Here is a 12,375-nt window from a genome sequence, read left to right as displayed (position 1 = left end):
GGAGCTAATGAAGTAAAACAAATGGGGAACTATTGAATTTTCTGCAAAACTAGGTTGGTTACAAGTGTATGGTGTAGGGCCAGGCGCAAGTGATGGTTCTGTGCAAGATCATCTTTGGCTCAGCCTATGATCTAAAATGATCAGGAGCGATGACCTCAGCGTTTGGTCCCGTAAGACCTCACCAGCACCTGCACTGGTCAGCCAGAACATTAAGACCACCGACGTACTATAGATGTAAGCCCGCCCAGGCGATAGCTGCGTCACCTGGCGAGGAATAACTGCCAGTCATGCACGCTGCATGTAGTACACTCCTGGAAATGGAAAAAAGAACACATTGACACCGGTGTGTCAGACCCACCATACTTGCTACGGACACTGCGAGAGGGCTGTACAAGCAATGATCACACGCACGGCACAGCGGACACACCAGGACCCGCGGTGTTGGCCGTCGAATGGCGCTAGCTGCGCAGCATTTGTGCACCGCCGCCGTCAGTGTCAGCCAGTTTGCCGTGGCATACGGAGCTCCATCGCAGTCTTTAACACTGGTAGCATGCCGCGACAGCGTGGACGTGAACCGTATGTGCAGTTGACGGACTTTGAGCGAGGGCGTATAGTGGGTATGCGGGAGGCCGGGTGGACGTACCGCCGAATTGCTCAACATGTGGGGCGTGAGGTCTCCACAGTACATCGATGTTGTCGCCAGTGGTCGGCGGAAGGTGCACGTGCCCGTCGACCTGGGACCGGACCGCAGCGACGCACGGATGCACTCCAAGACCGTAGGATCCTACGCAGTGCCGTAGGGGACCGCACCGCCACTTCCCAGCAAATTAGGGACACTGTTGCTCCTGGGGTATCGGCGAGGACCATTCGCAACCGTCTCCATGAAGCTGGGCTACGGTCCCGCACACCGTTAGGCCGTCTTCCGCTTACGCCCCAACATCGTGCAGCCCGCCTCCAGTGGTGTCGCGACAGGCGTAAATGGAGGGACGAATGGAGACGTGTCGTCTTCAGCGATGAGAGTCGCTTCTGCCTTGGTGCCAATGATGGTCGTATGCGTGTTTGGCGCCGTGCAGGTGAGCGCCACAATCAGGACTGCATACGACCGAGGCACACAGGGCCAACACCCGGCATCATGGCGTGGGGAGCGATCTCCTACACTGGCCGTACACCACTGGTGATCGTCGAGGGGACACTGAATAGTGCACGGTACATCCAAACCGTCATCGAACCCATCGTTCTACCATTCCTAGACCGGCAAGGGAACTTGCTGTTCCAACAGGACAATGCACGTCCGCATGTATCCCGTGCCACCCAACGTGCTCTAGAAGGTGTTAAGTCAACTACCCTGGCCAGCAAGATCTCCGGATCTGTCCCCCATTGAGCATGTTTGGGACTGGATGAAGCGTCGTCTCACGCGGTCTGCACGTCCAGCACGAACGCTGGTCCAACTGAGGCGCCAGGTGGAAATGGCATGGCAAGCCGTTCCACAGGACTACATCCAGCGTCTCTACAATCGTCTCCATGGGAGAATAGCAGCCTGCATTGCTGCGAAAGGTGGATATACACTGTACTAGTGCCGACATTGTGCATGCTCTGTTGCCTGTGTCTATGTGCCTGTGGTTCTGTCAGTGTGATCATGTGATGTATCTGACCCCAGGAATGTGTCAATAAAGTTTCCCCTTCCTGGGACAATGAATTCACGGTGTTCTTATTTCAATTTCCAGGAGTGTATTATTGAGCGAGTTGGCCGTGTGCAATAGAGAAGGCGTGCTATCTATCTGAGTTTGATCGAGGGCAGATTGTGACTGCACAGAGGCTCGGCACGAGCATTTCCGAAACTGCACGACTTGCTGTGGTGAGTGTCTTCAACACGTGTCGAAACCAAGGTGAAGCCACGCCCAGACGCCGTGGCGTTGCGAGACCACCCGTCATTACAGATGTTGGACGTCATAGGCTGGGCAGATTCGCCAAGCAGGGCAGGTAGCGAACTGTGGCGCAACTGACATCAGAGTTTAAGGCTGAGCAGAGTAGAAGTGCGTCTGAACACACGGTGCTCCACAGCCGAGAACCCATGCATGTGCCAACGTTAGCACCACGACTTCGGCAACGACGACTGAAATGAGCGTGCACGTGACCATCGGCACTGAGCGTTGGCGCAATGGTAGACCGTTGCATGGTCTGATGAATCCCGAAACCTTTCTCCTCATGCCGATGGGAGGACGCGAATCCTTCATCCACACCTGTACTGCGAGACAGAGGCAACCTGGCAGCGTGTAACATCCAAGAGATAAATTTTAGCTACAGTGCGACGAGAGGAAATTATGCCTCTAACAGTTATAAACATTATCAATCCGACATATGAAAAAAACAGTGAAATAAAACGATGATAAATATTAATTATTTATATAATATTTTATGATGTAATTGGACATATCGATGTGTATCATACAAAGACAATAATAATTGCAAATTCCTTTTATGATCTGCGTTCGTCTTCCTTTGTTTTTACCTTTTGTTGGTTGGCTTTTGTAGGTTGCGGACGCAGGACGCATATCGAACTGAGGTCTGTTAAGAAATTGTAATTATTTGTTAATTATTACTGAGAATAGAGTTCATTATTATTATTATAAATATGAGTGAATAATTATTTGTAACTTTAATTCCTCTCTCATTAAGCATTATCTGTGTTAATTATTTCTTTCCGCTACAAGGAGCGCAGCCATTGATCTATATCGCGTTTTTATCTGTGTTTCTTACGAAAGTATCAAAGGTTTGCTTCATGAGCATTAATCTAAATAGTGCACAATATGAAAATAAAGCTTAATAAGCATTTCAAATACTTATACTGTTAAAAGGAAATTTGCTCTAACAAAAATGGTTCTAATGGCTCTGAGCACTACGGAACTTAACTTCTGTGGTCATCATTCCCCTAGAACTTAGAACTACGTAAACCTAACTAACCTAAGGATATCACACACATCCATGCCCAAGGCAGGATTCCAACCTGCGACCGTAGCTGTCACGCGGGTCCAGACTGTAGCGCCTAGAACCGCTCGGCCACCCCCGCTGGCTTGCTCTAACAGTAGAAAGTCTATATCAATTGTCTGCCGCCATCTTAACAATTATCTCAGCGTCAAATTCAAATTACGCAACTCTGCAGACATAAATGCCGAAGATAATGAAAATGTGTAAAAATAAATGTGCACCGGTGGTCCCGAACTCATTTTAATGAAAATAATTCGAATCAGATTGGTTCTTTAAAAACAATGCTCATAGCACGATCCATATAACAAACTTTTCTTCCTGATGTATGGAGCCGAAATTAATTATGCACGAGTTGCGAAGAATATTGTTTCAGGTAACATACGTCAGTGTTGTGCGCGGCTGATATTCGATGGTTTTAATGATCATTTTGCTGAAGATAACTGTTTCCATCATAATCAATAGTTGTATAGAATCCGTTGTATGAACTGTGATTTAGTGACACTTACACAACTTACAGACAACACTTTAACACAACGTTAACTTGGATTTATTTAGCAACTTGACCAAATCTTTAGCCTGGAGAAAAAATTATTTAGTAATTACTCACTGTAATGAAATAAGATTATCATTTTCATTTACAAATTAGTTAAATACCAAACCACTGAATAACATAGCGAAAGCCACAAGTGGCTCCACTATGCTCTTGCAGAACTTGGGCAGACATGGTTCCAGTGGAGCTCGTGCAAGAGACCACGACGCCCAAGGAGTATCGTGCATTGTTTGCAGACCACGAACACCCCTTCATAAGAATCATGTTTCCAGACGGCAGTGGCATTTTTCAGCAAGATAATGCACCATGTCGCAAGGCCAGAAGTGAGACGGTGTGGTCTGAGGAACACCGTGGCGAGTTCCAGTTGACGTGCTGGCCCCCAGCTCGCCAGATCCGAACCCAATCGAACTCATCTTAGATGTGCTTGAAATTGGCGTCAGCTGCAGACGTACATGCTGGTGCAATGATAAACGGCGTCGCAGTAAAACCATCAACAAAATCCTATGCTATGATTTGCGCAGTTGGAAAGCCAATTTGTCCTAACGCAGGTTTTCACTGTCCACACAAAATACAGTTCTATTGTGGCAGCAGTCAGCGAAGAAATGCCACTGGAAGTGCATAATATTCTATCGTCACCGCCGAACGTAGACCGATATCCAGCAATTAAGAACGCCCTAATCACACGACTTTGGCAGTCTGAGGCCAAGAGACTGGAGAAACTACTTCATACTGAAGAGTTAGGGGTCCGCACACCATCGCAGCTGCTGCGTCGATTACGTACGTTGGCAGGCAACGCAGTAAGCGATGGCATTCTGTGAAGTATTTGGCTACCACGCCTGCCTCCTCTAGCGCAAAAGATATTAACAGTATGCGCCGGGGACCTAGATGCTCTAGCGCAAACTGCCGATAGAATATTTGGAATCTATCCAACTGTGTGTGTTGCAGCAGTTAGCCCACAACCGCAGAGAGACAGCAACTTCGCTGCTCTACAAGCTCAGATCACACAACTTGCCAAACAAGTAGCTGCACTGCGATCTCAGAACAGCAGTCACAGATCTGGTCGCTATTCGCTCGCCCAGGATACACAGCTGTTCACCTTCGGCCACGAAAGCATTAGGTTGGCGCGTAAGTTCGTATCGTTTCTCCATAAGTTTAGTAAACGCAACAGATACACTTAACAGAACTTTAGTCATCAATAACATATCCTTCTTCGCTATTTACAACTGTCTGCCAACGCTTGGGTAACTTCTCGATTCCGCGACTGTAGAAATCACATGATTTTGAAGCGAAGAGCTCGTGTAGCCATGTTCGGAGTACATTTTCATTTGGAAAGGCAGTTCCCTGAATGTTGTTCGACAGAGAGCGGGAAAGGTGAAAAATCTGAGGGTGGAAGATCAGATGAATAAGGTGGGTGCGGAATGACTTCCCAACCAAACACCTACAGAGTGTTTTTTTTTTTTTTTTTTTTTTTCTCAGTGTAACAGAATGAGGGTGGGCGTTATTGGGAAGTAGCATCAATTCACACACAGTCTTCCTGGCCGTTATTCTTGGTCTACAACTGCAAGACGTCTCAATTGCTGACAATAAATGTCATCAGTGATGGTTGCACCCGGGGAAGCAATTCGTAATACAACACACCGACGTTGTTCCATCAGATGCATAACATTACCTTTTGTGGATGCGCGCAGGTATCTGTAAGAGGAATAGCTGCTTAATTTGGCCTCAACCATTCCCTTCTTTTCCGTATGTTAGCATCAAGACAGCATTTCTCGACATCGGTGACGGTACAGGATAGGAATGGTCGAGTATTGTTCACGAGCCAGTTGATGACGAGCAAGCAGTAATGCACACATGGCCACCCGATGATTTTAGTGATTTTGGCTTAGAGCATGTGGTACCCACACACCCGATTTTTGAACCTTTCCCATTGCATGGAAATATCGTGCGATGGTGGAATGTCACAGTTCATCACATTTGCCAGTTCTCGAGTACAATGAACTGGATCATTCTGGATTAATGCGTTTAAAAGGTCTTCATCAAATCACGGAGGTCTACCTAAACCTGGAGTCATCAATATCAAAACGATTTTCCTTAAAACTAAAAAAAAAATTCTTGCCGTGTACTGTCCAATAGTATTATCCCCATACATGGCGCGAATGTTCCTGGCTGCCTCCGCTACTGCCATTCCTCTGTTTGAACTCAAAGAGAAGAATATGTAGGGAAATTTCCGATTTCTCCATTTGGAACTCCATTTTCTAGCGCCCACAACTCTACTCATTGTCTTCAGATGAAAAAAAATTACAATATGTAAACTCAAATAGCTGCAGTGAACTCAAATAAAAAACGACAATCGATAAATAAACACGTAGCAACGGGAATACCAACTCGTAAAGCAAAAACGCTACGATCTTATGCACCAACTTAATATGTTGGTACCACCGCCGTCTTGGGTCCGAGGTACGGAAGTGTAGCCCACTTTGTGAGCAGGGAAACACAATAGGACCTCAGTGGTAACGACCACTGACACTTCGAACGGCAACCGTCGATTGTTTATCACAGACCAAGATACGAAATTTAGTTCTTCGTAGAGACGGATGAAGATACATCAGTCTACCCATCCGCCGATCTGCCAACTCGTAAGCGTGAGCTTACCACCTCTTTGTAGCCAATGGCTGTACAATAGCTATATATGGTCGTACCACGTTAGTGTTAAACCCAGGCCTACGACGCAGGCTTGAGTGGCAGACTCACACATCCTACACTGGGAGCAGATTTTCTATCACTTTATGGACTTGAGTCCGACCAACGGCATCGACGACTGCTAACTTACCTAACAGATCACTAGTACGCCACGCGGAGCATGCTGGCGCCCGGGTAATAACTGGAGATTCTCCGTCAATTGAACTTTTGAAACAGTTCCCCGAGACCTCGTGTCAAGCTGCTACGTCAGAACCGCGCGTCACTCCACAGTGCACTACATTTTGACCACACCTGCGCGAGCTCTCCACGCTCCACCACGTCGTTTAACGCCACAGAAACTGAAAATAGTTAAACAGGAATTCGCATCCACGCTCGCACAGGGTATCTGTCGTCCGTCAAGTACTAGTTGGGCATCTTCCCTCCATGTGGTACCCAAAAATTACGACGGAAGGCGTCCTTGTGGAGACTATCGACGGTTAAACGCAAGAACTGTTCCAGACCGGTATCCTATACCACACATCGCAGATTTCACGTGCAGTGTCTATGGTAAAAGCTTATTCTCTATGCTGGACCTCAGTGGAATCTTTTACCAGATACACGTAGCACCAGACGACGTTCCCAAGGCAGCTGTATGCATGCCCTTCAGGTTGTTCAAGTTCATCCGCAGGGCTTTCGGGCTACGTGATGCTGCTCAGACATTCCAAAGACTTATGGACGAGGTTCTAAGCGACTTGGGTTATTGCTATGTATATATAGATGATGCCAACGGCCTTGCTGCAGTGGTAACACTGGTTTCCGTCAGGTAACCGAAGTTAGCGCTGCTGGGCTTGGCTAGCACTTGGATGGGTGAGCGTCCGGTCTGTCGACCGCTGTTGGTAAGCGGGCTGTACTCAGCCCTTGTGAAGTCAATCGAGAAGCTACCTGATGGAGAAGTAGCGGCTCCGGTCACGAAACCTGACAACGGCCGGGAGAGCAGTACGCTGACTACATGCCCCTCCATATCTTCGTCCAGTGAGGCCTCTGGCCTGAGGATGAGACGGCGGTCCGTCAGTATCGTTGGGCCATCAAAGCCTGTTCGGACGGAGTTTATATATAGGCGATGTTTTGGTCATGTCGCTCTCAGAAACTGAGCATGTGTCACACCTATGAAAACTCCTCGCCCATCTATGTATGACCTCACTATTAATCCGTCCAAATGCTCTTTGGGGCCATCAAAAGAAAAGGTAGATGCAGTACTTGATTTTCCACGACCTAAACAATGAAGCAACTACGATGCTTTATCGTCGTTTAGTCCGTGCCTACGCCCTCCTAGCTGCACCACTGAACAAATTTTTAAAAGACAAACCAAGACCAAAGGATAAACTTCTGTGGAATCCAGAAGCTGAAAGGGCATTTTCTGATTTAAAGACTGCCATCGCTGAAGCAGCACTCTCGGCGCAGCCAGTACCGCAGGCGCAACTTGCACTGCTGGTTGATGTGTCTGCTTCCGCAATCGGTGCTGCACTCCGACAACACGTGGGTGGAAACTAGTAACCACTACCTGTCTTCAGTAAAAAGTTATCACCTTCACAGCAAAATTGGTCAACATATGACCGTGAGCTGTATGCTGCCTATGCATCCATAAGAAAGTTCCGACACATGTTGGAGGGACAGCAGTTTGTTTTAGCAACGGATCACAAGCCATTAAAATACGCTTTCCGACAGCGTCCGGAAAAAGCTGAACCACGACAGCTTCGACATGTTGACATGTCTGCTAATTTTATTGCGCCGACAGGTCACGCATTGTACAAATTGCTTACAAACCCTGTCCATTCGCCGACAGACGCTCGCTTCACCATGTTTGTTTTGGTCCTAAACACTGGGGGCAACATGTTGTTCAGCGAAGCGATTGCCTGTTGACGGAATTCAGTGGTCACGAGTGGCTGTGACCTGTTACAGGTAATGTCACAATGTACCTGGACAGCTGGCGGTGTTGCGTGATGCGCCGGTGTTGTACGCCCGATAAATCATGCAACTCGTTGTCTGACTGCTGCGCTACCATTAGAGCTTCTAAATCAATTACTTCGAAAATTGTTTCTGTGTGTGAGAGAGCATCAGCTGACACGTTCAGTTGCCCTTCGACAAATGTTTGCGGTGAAGCTAACCACGTTTTACCGACTATGGCTTCAGATTGTCAGATTGGTTGTAGTCTACTTTGCCTTCAGCACTTAAACAATGTGACGAGAAAGGACTCTTCAAGCCCCACAAAACTTATTTACTTTATCGCTGCCTGTAAAAAAACTATATTTCTTTTAAGAAAGAATTGTATTCTGGGTAAAAACCTTAATGCAAAAACTTTGTGTTGGTAACATGCAATTCAGATATATCTGAAATGCTATCTACCCTTTTTTATCAAAGGGTAAAGTTTAAATCCTCGATGTTTTAAAAATTATAGCAACATTACGAGTCGAATATATGGCCAAAAAAAAAAGTGTGAATGGTGTCCACGATGCTCACCGATTGGATATTCAATATGGCTAACGAATAAAAGATTTTTTCCCAAAACACAATAATGTACTGTCTATAGACTTGAAGAGTAAATTGTACCAGGAAATAAAATTTCAGTACAGAAATAACATTTGGCGAGATCAAAAATATAATTTCGCTTCTTTTTGAATTCATCATTTAACACGAAAAACTTTTCGGCCCCACAGTTTCGTGTGAATGTAAACCTTTTTACTGTACATCAACTGAAACGAAATGAGATCCTTCTCTTCATTGACAGCTTTTTTTACTTCTTCAGTTTCGCATCTTCCTCACCTTTCCAGGGTACAGCGTTCTCAGTTCATATTTTTATTGATCGTGACTATTTTGTATTTCCACCAACAGCAGAAGATGTTGTTCATCAAGTTTCCTGGTGATTTTTTTCGCCCTATGGGTTGTTGTTGCATATCCTGACTGGTAAATTACCATCGCACATTAGGCCACAGTAAATGTTGAGTCGAGATTTTGCTTACTCCAACCTGTGTATGCTTTGACCATTGAATACCAAAAGCTAGGCTACTAACCTTCCCTCACATTGAGTACATGAGAGGTTTTTCATTGGTTTAAAAGGTAAATTTATTCTCCACCTACTTAGAGCATTGACCAGCTATGATACTGTAGAAGTAAATTTAATAGATGAAGATTTTTGATCATTGTTTCCCGTGATAACATTTTCATTTGTAGAGATAATTCAATATGTCCAAGAGTTATATATTTTGCTATTGAGTATTGAAAGTAATTGAACATGATTGTTGTGTATCACTTGACCGCTGAAAGCACAGTTGATAAATTACACTCCTGGAAATGGAAAAAAGAACACATTGACACCGGTGTGTCAGACCCACCATACTTGCTCCGGACACTGCGAGAGGGCTGTACAAGCAATGATCAAACGCACGGCACAGCGGACACACCAGGAACCGCGGTGTTGGCCGTCGAATGGCGCTAGCTGCGCAGCATTTGTGCACCGCCGCCGTCAGTGTCAGCCAGTTTGCCGTGGCATACGGAGCTCCATCGCAGTCTTTAACACTGGTAGCATGCCGCGACAGCGTGGACGTGAACCGTATGTGCAGTTGACGGACTTTGAGCGAGGGCGTATAGTGGGCATGCGGGAGGCCGGGTGGACGTACCGCCGAATTGCTCAACACGTGGGGCGTGAGGTCTCCACAGTACATCGATGTTGTCGCCAGTGGTCGGCGGAAGGTGCACGTGCCCGTCGACCTGGGACCGGACCGCAGCGACGCACGGATGCACGCCAAGACCGTAGGATCCTACGCAGTGCCGTAGGGGACCGCACCGCCACTTCCCAGCAAATTAGGGACACTGTTGCTCCTGGGGTATCGGCGAGGACCATTCGCAACCGTCTCCATGAAGCTGGGCTACGGTCCCGCACACCGTTAGGCCGTCTTCCGCTCACGCCCCAACATCGTGCAGCCCGCCTCCAGTGGTGTCGCGACAGGCGTGAATGGAGGGACGAATGGAGACGTGTCGTCTTCAGCGATGAGAGTCGCTTCTGCCCTGGTGCCAATGATGGTCGTATGCGTGTTTGGCGCCGTGCAGGTGAGCGCCACAATCAGAACTGCATACGACCGAGGCACACAGGGCCAACACCCGGCATCATGGTGTGGGGAGCGATCTCCTACACTGGCCGTACACCACTGGTGATCGTCGAGGGGACACTGAATAGTGCACGGTACATCCAAACCGTCATCGAACCCATCGTTCTACCATTCCTAGACCGGCAAGGGAACTTGCTGTTCCAACAGGACAATGCACGTCCGCATGTATCCCGTGCCACCCAACGTGCTCTAGAAGGTGTTAAGTCAACTACCCTGGCCAGCAAGATCTCCGGATCTGTCCCCCATTGAGCATGTTTGGGACTGGATGAAGCGTCGTCTCACGCGGTCTGCACGTCCAGCACGAACGCTGGTCCAACTGAGGCGCCAGGTGGAAATGGCATGGCAAGCCGTTCCACAGGACTACATCCAGCATCTCTACGATCGTCTCCATGGGAGAATAGCAGCCTGCATTGCTGCGAAAGGTGGATATACACTGTACTAGTGCCGACATTGTGCATGCTCTGTTGCCTGTGTCTATGTGCCTGTGGTTCTGTCAGTGTGATCATGTGATGTATCTGACCCCAGGAATGTGTCAATAAAGTTTCCCCTTCCTGGGACAATGAATTCACGGTGTTCTTATTTCAATTTCCAGGAGTGTATATGTAGAATGGAAAAGGGAACAGCTGTTTTGTCTTTCTAGAATATATCCCAAACTTTCACTTTTATTAATTCATGCGTTCTAGTTATGGGACAGCAGCATTTCTAATTAATTTGTTATGACCCGCACCTAATATTAGATGCCTTACAGGGCCAGATTCATATTTCTATAGAATGTTTGTTTAACACCCGGGGCTTGAGAAGACAGTTCAGATGTTTTATCCATTTGCGAGTATATCTTACAACTTCTCTGGGTAGTTACGTTCAGTGTCACAGAACTGTCTCATGAGACAAGCAGCACATGATAAAGCTTGCTGACTGGGAGACCAGTTAACCCAAACCCCCGATTCTTTAAAGAATCGAACTCCTGTGCAAAAAACAGCTCCAAACGTCTGATTGCATTACAAGTGACTTAATGTGTTACTTAACATTAAGCATATAAATGAGAAAAAGTTTGGAGATGGTTTGAAACTACGCTTAAGTATATTGTAGGTCGCTAAGCACTCTCATTAAGCAACACAGTATGAGTATAGTCTGGGTAATGTGCAGTTCATTTTAAGAAAAGCTAATTTCCGACACATGTAAATATTTATGAGATCATATCTGCTGAACTATGTCGTACAGTGATATAACTTTGCAGGTACGTTTACTACTATACACTGATTAGCCAGAACACTATGACCACCGGCCTATTATCAATATAAACCTATCAAGGCTTTAACAGTGTCACCTGGCGAGAAATGACTGTTAGACACATGCACAATGCGTGTAGTATCAGTGAATGTGCTGTCCACGCGTAGAATGGGGAAGCTGCACAATCTGACTTTGACCGAGGGCAGATTGTGATGGCCCGGAGGTTCAGCACGAGCATTTTGGAAACTGCACAACTCGTCGGGTGTTCGTGGAGTGCTGTGGTGATTTTCTTCAACACATGGCGAAACCAAGGTGAAATCACGTCCATTACAGATGTCGGACGTGGTAGGCTGGGCAGACTAGTAAAACAGGATGGGCTGCGAACTGCGGCGGAACTAACATCAGACTTTAATGTTGGGCAGAATACAAGTGCGTCTGAACACACTGTGCACTGAACACTCCTAACGATGCGCCTCCGCAGCCGACGACACATTCATGTGCCAATTTTAACACCACAACATCGGCAACTATGACTGAAATGAGCACGTGACCTTAGGCACTGGACGTTCGCACAGTGGAAAAGCGTTGCATGGTCTGATAATTCCGATACCTTCTTCACCATGCTGATGGGAGGGCGCGAATCCGTCCCTCAGGGAACAGCTCCTTGATACTTAGACTGCGGGAGGGAGACAGCCTGGCGGCGGCTCTATTTTGCTCTGGTAAACACTGACGTTGTCATCCATGGGTCCAGTGGAGCACGTGCGAAGC

The 12,375-nt window shown here is 47.0% G+C and overlaps 1 protein-coding gene across 1 annotated transcript in view; it reads right to left on the bottom strand.

Moving 5' to 3' along the window:
* Positions 1-12,375, bottom strand: part of LOC126252941 (glycoprotein-N-acetylgalactosamine 3-beta-galactosyltransferase 1-like) — a 508,856-nt gene that overhangs the window by 474,846 nt on the left and 21,635 nt on the right. The gene's annotated exons all lie outside the window — the stretch shown is intronic.

The sequence above is a fragment of the Schistocerca nitens genome, chromosome 4 (genome assembly GCF_023898315.1).
Source record: "Schistocerca nitens isolate TAMUIC-IGC-003100 chromosome 4, iqSchNite1.1, whole genome shotgun sequence".
Taxonomy (NCBI): domain Eukaryota; kingdom Metazoa; phylum Arthropoda; class Insecta; order Orthoptera; family Acrididae; genus Schistocerca; species Schistocerca nitens.
Note: the sequence above shows the minus strand (reverse complement) of the source record. Positions and strands in the feature narration are given on the sequence as shown.